Consider the following 11,100-nt stretch of genomic DNA (forward strand, 5'->3'; position numbering starts at 1 on the left):
TTTCGATACTTATTCCCTTATTGATTTGAAAAGTATATTCCCCAAATGCCTTTATTTGTGGTTGCGCAACCACAGCGAGATCATCTACGATCGACTCTTCAGTCGATCTAGGACTTTCGCACTGTCTCATATAGAGCAAAAATGGGAAAAGATTTTCCGCTCAACACCTACGCTTTTGCGCTTTGAGTGTGATCGGCAAAATGCACGCATATAACATAAAGTTGTGGTGACTATTCCAGCCCAGCCCCTTGCAAGGATGTCATGTCGAAAATGGTGGGTAGTACAACAACAAGTATTAAGATGACCTCAAAAATGTTACTTCCAGGTCTTAATAAATCCAAACTGGTCTGACTATCGTCAGCAAACCGAGTGATATGGTTTGCAAGCGGTTAAAAATGGCCAAGGGCTATTAAATGCATCGGCGCCATAAATTTAAATGATCGTGAGCTTGTCCCAAACACGCGAAAGTACGCAAAGAGCAACTTCGATAATATTTTTCTTTGTCTGGCCATATATAATTTTACTGACCTACACGGATGCTGTAACGGGCTAGAGTTGCCCTAATGTTACACAGTCCCCATTAAGTACATTTGGTACTTAAAAGGGCGGTCAATCACTAAATAATAGTAATTAGACCCAACACTCGGGTGTGGTGCACATTTGTGACCAACCCTTGTGGATGTGATGCACATGGGTGCATTCACATTAGGAGGGATGACGCCCAGCGTCATCCATGATGACGGCTAGCGTCATCAGTTACGCGAGGTATCTATAAAGATACGCTCGCAATACATATTAAATGATATCTATAGAGATAACATTTTAATTGGTAAAAATAGGTATTTGTATTTAATTCTATTAAATATAAATCAGTCTGAAAATTACTACCTACTTGGTAAGTGCGCACGAGGAGACGGATTACCGCTCCCGTGACGACACTTTACCAGAGTTCTTAGTGTGTTGGGTGAGGTCGCTTGCGCGCCCACCACAACTACCTCACTGCACGCAAGAGAAGCAGGTTAAACCGCTTACTCGCTGTGCTAGGGTGTGTGCTTAAGTAGAGCGTGGCCGCATTACGACGCGCCCGCCTACATCCTCTACTCACGCTGTGTCACTTTTGCTGAAGTAATTCAAACGTTTTTGCAGGGAGAAGTATTGTTTCAATCGTTGCGCACTTACTTAAGAATCATACTGCTTACATGTATCTCTTGAAATCGCGAGGCGGTTATTCACGCAAATGTTTTTATGTGCAACGAATTCCTGAATTGATGTTGAGATTATATCAAGGCGAAGAAGGGAAATATTTTAACAATATATTGACGAAATACATATATTATGTAAGCCTGTAGCTAAAGGCAGTTGCTTAAGCGTTACTGCTTGTACAAACAAGTATGAGTACGCGTTACCAGTATTTGCTGTCGTAGACGGCCATCTTAGGCTGAAACACCATACCCCGTCGGATTTGTAAACTTAAGCACCGAACTCAGTGGCCGAGTGCTTAAGCACTGGAGCTCGGACCAGGAGGCTCGTAGGTCAATACCCGCGGAGGGCGGTACGATGACGCCGGAGATAGGCTAATAAGCAGACGAGGACCAACCAGTGCGGGTTCCAATAAAAGAACTTAGTCAAAATTGAATTTCTATGAAGTTAAGTAGTATGAAGCTCGGATGACGCTGGAGTCATTCTGTGATTGAAGTATCCGTTAGAGATGTAAGAGAACTATTGATTTAAAGTAAAAATAACAAAATTTCTCAATAAAGCAGTCCAGCTATAAACATCGATACAATCTTTTTGCTTTTGCCATCATGACTGGGGAGCACTGGCTTACAGGGCTGCTTTTATAATCGTCTACATTTTTTCACACCCAAATCTAACAGTTTGCTTAAATATCGCTTTATGTATCGAAGCTAGAACACGAATGCGATGAGCTGATGAGTTGACGATTTGCTTGTCTGATGACGAAGAACAAAAATACAGAAAAGAACGCAGCAGAAAAACATTTTGTGTAGCGAAATTGCCTAGCTCCTTAAGTCAGCTTAAGACATATAGGCTTATAGAGTCACTCCGTTTTATAGAATTTATGAATTAAAATTTAAAGAGTCGTACAAAATCGTCGAGTTAATTGAAATGTAGTTCAAGAGTCTTAGTGGCTCGTAAAATCAAGAAGCAATGAGTGCCCAAAAGAATGTACCTGTAAACGGCTTTTAACTCTTACCGATCACTATGCGAGCCTTAGGAAGGCATGACACACTTTAGGATAAAAAAAGATACTAAATTTTATAGATATTTTCAAATAGAAAAATATACCTCTTCTTAAGTACGCTTAATATAGACCTATTTGCTGACTTCGCAATACCGATAGAATTCTATCTGGTGGCCAAAACATGTCGATCCCCTTAACTGATAAGGTATTAGTGACCAATGTTGAAGGGAGATTGTCCCTGGTGTGCCCACACAACATTTACGCCCGTGACTCCTTGTCTAAGAGTACAAGTTTATTAAGTGAGAATCCCTAAGGCGCTCATCAATTACTTCGCTTTGCCCAAAGGTGTGTTCATTGTAGTCCTAGAAGCTCCCGCCTACACGAGTTGTCTCCCTCAGTAGACGCCTAAACGACTGCTAATTTTGCTTCATCAGCAGCTAAACTTAATCGTGCAGCGCCGCCTTAGAACCGGCGCCCAAGATTTTTTTTTACCATGTGCAAGTTGGTTGGTATTGAAATAAAATAGTGCTCTCTTGTATAAAGAGACACAATAGTACTTTCTGTAACTCCATATCAGTGACTTTAGTGACTCTTGTTTAAGGAGGATGATGTAACGGGGTGTACCGTTTCATTAGAATTAATTCTTATGAGTGGACCCAAAATTATCTACTTTATTCTTAACATTTCCAATATTATTATGCACATAATATTGAAGCAGCAGCGCGTCAATTCTGCTCATTGGATGTTTTAAATCTTTAAATTAACCCCGCCAGTCGCTGCTAGACGCGCGATTAGGCGTGAGCATTGAGTCGTAATTCATACCTAGATTGATATATTAGGTAAATTAAAGGAGACTACACTACGAAGGAACGTCAATATATTACTACAGCTTTACATTTTCCTTTAGACTAAGTCTACCTTAGTAATGACCTTGAGTACTAAAAAATACTCGCAACTCAAAACCCATCCTCTGCACGTAGCCAAGATCCGGTTGCCAAATATATATTAAGAGAATTCGAGCGAGGTGTTTTCTTTATAAAAAACTAAACTATTGTTCCTTTTTCGATCTAAAACCATTTCGTGCCATACTAAGGATTGCGCTGCGAACATCAAGAGTGGAATATCTCACCAAGTCATATAATTTAAAGCAATGATTGCCAAGTGGTTATACAAACCACCGAGTCTTTCAAACTAGGACTCATTAAGCGCTACGAGCTTGTACGACTCTTTAAGCTTTGAACTTATTAGTTTTATAAGATAATTTGACTCTCTGATTCAGTATCTGACTCGAGAAGCGAGGCAAATCCGATACACTATGCCTCCAGCTATTCTACACTTGTCAAAAGATTGATATTCCCCATCAACAACAGTCAATTCTAAGTGACTATTTACAAACCAAAACAGATTTTTCCTTTTGCATTTTTTAATATTGAAAATTCAAATTTAACGAAGTCAAAATATTCTGTTACAGTAAGTAAGCTTTCTTCGTGGATTAAGTAGATTGCGCGATATCTCCGTAAGTTGCTCAAAATGCGCTGTCACAAACCAAGACGAAGTCGCTTGTGTCTGTTATGCAGGAATTGGGATGCCGCAATATGCGGCAAAGCCGTTCGTTTCAGCGCAAGCGCCTTTACATCTTCAAGCGAAGGATTCCAATACGGCTTAAGCAAGCAATCGTAAGAATATTGAATGTGTCCCTCGCAGATAGCGTATAAGCTAGGCCATTTTTGGCGTAAATGGGCCAATTAAGCGCAGACGCAGTATGGTCTTAAATGCCGCAAATATTAAATTTATAGGTAGGCTATTAGCAATACCGGTCAACGACTGCATTAGAAGCAATACAGCTTCTGCCTTTAGCATCCGCTTCTTCGTTCTGTTTCTCTTGGCTATTAGCCGTTGTATTACGCACATGTCGAAAGATATCTAATCACGTTGCGAAAAATTCGATTCTCTATTCCTAATAAAGTAATAAAGGTGATATTAGCAAGTCAAATGGTTAGCTCTTTCCCCACGATGGTAGTGTTAACGGAACGCATGGGGTTGTGAAACCCCTCACATAGAACATAGTATAGCTTGTAGGCACACAGAGCGTTTGTGTAACGTAAACTCAACAACCGGTAGCATTATGCTCCAGCGCTTTTGCGTTTTAGCACGCATACTTCGCAGAACGTCTTCAATGGCGCGATTGACACGTTAAATCTCGCCATTGGTCTGAAAATATCTGTTGTGGGCCTTTTTAATCTGATTCCAAGCATTCGGAAGATTGACTTTCAAAGCGTACACGTGAAACGGGGATCTCTGTCGGAGACAATTGTCATTGGTTGTCTGTGTTGTCCAAACACGCGATCAACAAACTGCTTTGCTATACCTCCACCGTCAATGGTATTCGGCACAGTCGCTAACTTAGCCACTTTGTTCAACCGGTCAACAAAGAAAGATCACGCTGCCCATGCCGCCATCCGAGTCTTTTGGTAGGCCAAACACGAAATGTCCATGCTGCGATCCGAGCCTTTTCATAAAATAAATGCAAAATCCATATTTATGGACTGCCAGCATCCAGTGGGTATGGGCAAACTGGCAGGTTGGGCAGTTGCATGAGCCAAGATTTTAATCCGTTGGCAAAATTTCACATGTGTGAACGTAGGCGTTCAGCTGTTCGTAGAATCTGACACCAGTAACTCTGGCTCAGGAAGCCGTAGGTCTTTCCTCTGCGAAGATGACTGCTAAAACAGTATCATATTCGTCATAGAGGATTCGATACTTTAGCTGTTGATTAATAGGATCTACGATGCGCGTAAGATCCGCAGCATGTAAAGGAGCACCTTTTGCATAAGTAGCCTTCGGTTAAACGCATAATTACATAAGTCGGTGCACTGCAGTATCCGATTAGCGGATACCGCGATTCCTTTTATATCGGTCTAATTTATTGGGGTGCCAGACCCAATAATATTAGCTAATGATAAGGCGACCTATCATTGAGTAGTGCACAAGAGCAAGGAAACAATTTCGTCATCTGCACAAAGTAAAACTAAAAAAACAAGAGTTTAAATAGAGTTGATTTTCCCTTATGAATAAAGCGCTTCCTGAAAGCTTTTAAGTGTAAGATGGTAACGGGCTCTCACCCCGTTACACCTCGCAGCACTTGTTGGTACCAGACTTCGATGACTCCAGCGGCAGAGTCTGTGACTCACGCTTGATTGTCATGGGACAAAGCAATGCAAAACACAACCAAACGTTTAGCTGTTTATCTTTCAACCTTAAAGAGCAAATGAAGCGAATATCGTCACTCGGTTTCAACCGTCTGATGGGTGGGTGTAATTTGGCACACATTGGTTGGAGAACCGTTGTTGTGGTACACTTACTTCGTGGGTAAAATACCCTTTTATCCTATTCTAAAATAGTTATTTACTAAAATCCCATTTATTATGGTTAACGAATGTTGTCGCCGCCAGATTTAAATCTGGCGGCCAAAATCTTTATTAAATTAGCTAGGGTAAGGATTATATTAGCTCATTAAATAAAGTGCAGTTCCCCTTTTGATCTTAAAGCGTCTCGTGTCTTCCTAAGGCTTGCGCATTACTCTGTGAGAGATGAAAGCCTTCCTAGGGTACATACTCTCGGACACAGGTTGCCGCGTGGTTCTTCGAACCCCTATATTTCTTGAGCTAGGATTTATTAGCTTGTATAGCTTGTATGACTCTCTGAGTTTTCGTTTTTGTTAGTTCTATAGCACTAAGAGACTCTCCGAGTCTTAAAATCTTCCTCTGATTCTAGGAGGAGACAGACGCTGAGCCCATGGGTGAAGCGTGTTTGCCATCTTTTGTCGTTTTGACTATGGTCGTACACACGCAGCGATGCGGGTAGTGGGAAGGATTTGAAGGCTACAAAGTGTAGACGGGCACGTCGTAATGCGGCGACGCTCTCCTTCGACACACACCCTAGCACAGCGAGGGAGCGGTTTAACCTGCTTCTCGTGCGTGCAGTCAGGTAGTTGTGGTGGGCGCGTTAGATATAATGTGGCAAAGATTTTGAATTTTCTACAATTGCTTTGCTCGGTGTGTCTCCGGGTATTTTGATTCAGGAATCGCTACAGCCTGAGAACATCGAGCGTGGCCGCATTACGCGTGCCCGCCTACACTTTGTAGCCTTTAAATCCTTCCCACGACCCGCATCGCTGCGTGTGTACGTGAAGATGAGCCTCATATTGATTAGGCTCATTTTCAATCCGTCTTGAGAGAACTCGTATCTCACAGCGCTTGGTGTCGCTTTTTCATAAAGTGTGACGATACCCCCCCCCACTTTTAACAATGGATTGGACGCTCGTGTGATGGCATTTACATCCAGAAATGCCTCGAAGTCGTGCAAATGATTTGGAAGTGTCTTGACGCACTGTTGACACAATTCGAATTCTTCAGTTGCGCTAATTTACATCGAGATCCAAGTCGCTTGCTTCTTCAGGTAATCGCGTCGCCAACTCTTCTTACCCTTCCACTTGTACACATTGGTTCCATACCGCTTGGATTTTTCGTACTTACCATGGCAATAGCCTGTTGCATCCATACCCGTTTCTCTCGCGCCACGCGCTTATGATACGTATAAAGCTCTGCAATCTCTTGATGTAATACCACTTGCATCCTTGCCGTCTGCCCTTCATACAATCGTTGCAAATTCCCAAACGACAAAGCCCCATTCGTCGCCCCTCGGTCCTCATCCATCCGTCTCACTTGCTTCAACTCCGTCAATCGAATGACATTACGACGCCATTCCAATGTTTTCCCAATCTTTCTCCCGGGACATGCGATTGACTGGACACGTAACCAAATGAGCAGCTAAATTCTCACGAGCACAGATTTCTTTGCACCCGAGGACAGCATTAGGACAAACGACGTCGTACGAGTAGAAATCCGTCATAGCATCTTCGAATTTGTGGTCCAACGTATCCGGCACCTGTCGATAGACACATGCGACTCCAAGTCTTTCAACATGCAGCGATACGTGCATCCGAACCAGCTACTGGGGCACACGACTTTATAGTCTTCCGAGAACTTCGAAACCATCGATTGAAACCATTGCCCATGTTTCATATTATCCAGAAACATTTCTCGCATTATTGCCGCTTGTTCCTTCTCAATTGTTGCAATCGCACATTGACGTCTGCGTTGAATCTCCTCTTCTTCTTCACATTAAAGCTATTTCAACACGTCCAGACGGCGAGCTCGCTCGTTCTCGACCGCTTCTATCAACTATTGGGTCCAACAAGCCCGTTCCATGGCCTGTTGCTTTTGCTCTCCACGCATTATAGCATGTATTTCCGGTTTGAATATTGGATTTCGAATATATCGTGATGGTGTCGGAGCGAGCGAGTTGTAGGAAGAAGAACCTTGAGTATACAAGATGCATTCGCATCGGATGGGCAATGCGTCGGAGAAATAATCAATTGCCTGCTAGGATTGAGACTTAGAAGCGGTCGAAAGGCACTGCTGTGACGCGAAGACCTGGGGCGTCATATAGCGGGAAGAAGCAATCAGAAAACGACCTGCGCGACATCAATTATTTTTTTGGGTGACGTTTACGCGGACCCGAGAGGCTCTTGCTTGGTGTCACCGCGTCTTTTACGGATGTCGTGGGGTCGTGACTCATCATCCGAGCCCGAACTGTAAAGTCATTTCATACCCTCCACCGTGAACTCCGGTGCATCAATCAGCGAAACAAGCCCCAAGTTCAGCCATTCGACATGACATCGTTAATTATGTTATCCGTCTCCCTCAAACCCTGATGGAAGGCTTTATCTGAATCAGCGACTCGAATCATCCCAGCAACGAAGACCAGGCAATGGCCGTTGCCGAAGGAACAAGTCGATTGTATCAATGAGTTCTTCGACAAGCGAGCCAAGGCCGGACATGAATGTGAGAGCAGGTCGCCTCACTGAAGCCCGAACTTCTGTGTGCGTAAGGTACAGGTGAATGGCGCGTAGATAATGCTTACAATAATCTATTCGAAAGTCTTGCCGGTTCCTAGGAAGGATGCATAATGTGGCCTACATCATTCAATTTTCGTATTCCGCCTCTCCGCAATGAAAGTCGACATTGATGAACCAGACCTTTGTGAGTCGATATAGCTCCACTCATGTCGACATAGTCTTAATACACAATCTCCTGTCGCTCTTCGTCAATCACAGCACTGATCCCAGAAACTTCCAATAATGCTGAAGCACTGGCCTTCACAAAAGCCGACATAACGACAACTTCCACTGTGCTTGGCTTCAAACGCGTCCTTGTACTGTTTGGAAAATAGATCGATGAGCTTCAACATTCGACTTCTTCGAACGTCGTTAAGCTAGCGACAGTGTTCTGAGATTCTTTTAGCCGTTCGGCCGTCCATAGACGAAGTCTTCTCATTTTCTTACGACAAAAGGAACGCTTAGACATTGCCAGTAATGGATCGACGCCAGCAACCAATTTAGGGATCGGCATTCTTTGGTGATGTCGTTGCTTGTGCGCTTTCAGTGCCTGCAGCATATAAAAGAAGCATTTCTACAAATACATTGTCGTTGATGACTGCTAGGTGCCTTCCCAACGCTTCAGCAAAGGGGACTCGGACGTCGACGCTCACCTTGTCCGTCTCCAGCACAACGACAAAGCCGTCCTCAGCGACAGCGTCTCCAGGCTGCTTTTATGGGATCGGCGTTCTTTGGTGATGTCGTTACTTGTGCGCTTTCAGTGTATGCAGCATATAAAAAGAAGCGTTTCTACAAATACATTGTCGTCGATGACTGCTAGGTGCCTTCCCAACGCTTCAGCAAAGGGGACTCGGACGTCGACCCTCACCTTGTTCGTCTCAAGCACAACACCAAAGTTGTCCTCGGCGACAGCGTCTCCAGGCTGCTTTTATCTAATCCACGTAAGTTCCTTTTGATATCAAATCACCCATCCAGGGCACAGGCACGTCGGTGGGTTCGCCACAGCTCCTGAATCCGCGGACTTGTGACGGCGATGTGGCTGAGACGTTGCACGCAAGCGGATAGAGCCGCTTGATCGATGGAGCACGCTGGGCTTGGACGAGCGTGATAAAGACGCCATCACGACTAGTTAAGGACGTGAGAGAGCGGTGCGCTGGCTATTAACTCGCAGCACCGCGGAGCACGACGCGTTTCGTGCCGTGCATTTTTGCGAGTGGCGCCAACGTATCAAACGAATTTTACAGAAATAATCTCGTATTATGAATATCATTACAGTCCAATTCAAAACGCAGGTCTCATGCCAAGTGTTGGGACTGATAGTTGTTATAAAAAAATTCGTATTTAATGTGGCCAAAATCTCTCTCGGATCAAAGGTTGGCGTCATTTAAATCCTTCGTCTTAAGAAAACCAGCCTCAATCGTAGCCATTGCGTTTTAGACTGACGCCCAAAAGATTTTCATCACCACTTGCGCGACGGCGACGCTGCGCTAAGCTGCAACATGCCGCACGTGGCATTAAAAAAACTTCGCACGATGCATCGTCATGCCCAAACACGTGCCCCTCAAGCTCTATGCCGAAGCTTTTAAATTGATCAACAAGCTCGCATTTTTGTGCATTTGCGTTTGAGAATGAATCAGACTTGTACGGAGTAGAGCGAATTACAAACGGCCAGACTGTCTTAGAAGGACGCGCGGCATGTTTTTTCAGCGAACAAACCATTCGACCGAGGACAAATTGTGTCTTCTAGGGCTGGCGAAATATTGCTAGGCAGCTGTAGTACTGCAGGTACCTCGCTTGTAGCGGAGCTACCTCGCTCCTAAAGCCAGAGGAAGACTTTTAGACTCAGAGAGTCTCTTATTTCTTTGAACTAATGGGATTAATAACTTAGGGATTCGTACAAACTATTAAAGCTTAAAAAAATCCTAGTTAAACCGAGTGACAACATTCGCTCCATTGCTCTTTGAGGTTGGAAGATAAACAGCTAAACGTTTGGTTGTGTTTTGCATTCCTTTGTCCCATGACAATCAAGGGTGAGTCACATACTCTTAGCTCCTTCCTCGACGATGAGGGAATGGTGGACTTTAGAAGTCATCTCCATCAGAGATAAAGGAGAAAGAGAGTCGCTTTTTCACGCCTTCTCCTCCAAACGAACGTCGGCTGGCCCCGAATCCGTTCCTAGATCGTGGTGTTGCTGATGTCTTAACTGCATTGAGCAGGAGACAGGACCCTGAGTCCAACATTATTACGAATCCGCTCGATGAAGAGCAAGAGCTGGCAATTCTCATAAAGGAACAAGCTCGTCTTCAAGCTACAAAAAAAACGAAAGCTTAAGCTCATAGTAAGTACAGATTCATTCCGCTTAGCGTGGAAGAGCGTCTCAAAGAGATCGTGGGTCACAGCTTGGCCATTTGGATCTCTTGTTTCACGGTGAGGATGCCGGAGGAGATTGCTGCTCGCGACGCTCTTCATGAGCGATACTTTACGCCGAAATTAATGGCGCGAAGTAGTATCGGACGCGAAGTCAATACCTGACGCGTTTCCGTGATCAAGCCCGTGGGGCTTCGATGACCTCAATGAGGAAGACTCCGATCGTTTTGTTTCCAAACTTATCAAAAAGCGAAAACGACGCTTCGTTTGTGACCTGGGTACATCGGGCCTGCCGCCTCCACAATATTTGGAATATTCGAGAGTCTGCGGATGTGGCTGACGTTCGTTTGGAACGGAAGCTTTGCTTCGATTTCGCCAAGCTTAAGGCCAAAGGCCAGTTACGTCCGGCATTTATGCCGCAAAACGAGGATAGGCCTAGCCAATATTTTAGTGCTTCGTTTGATCGAGCACCATGGATCAAAGCCTCACAGAGGCTCTAGATATACCTTTTCCCACTTCTAGTGGTGGGAAGCGTCGTTTGACGCAAGTTGACCCTGAGCTTGGCGCTCAA

Source organism: Bremia lactucae, linkage group LG7 (genome assembly GCF_004359215.1).
Source record: "Bremia lactucae strain SF5 linkage group LG7, whole genome shotgun sequence".
NCBI classification, from domain to species: Eukaryota; Oomycota; class Peronosporomycetes; order Peronosporales; family Peronosporaceae; genus Bremia; species Bremia lactucae.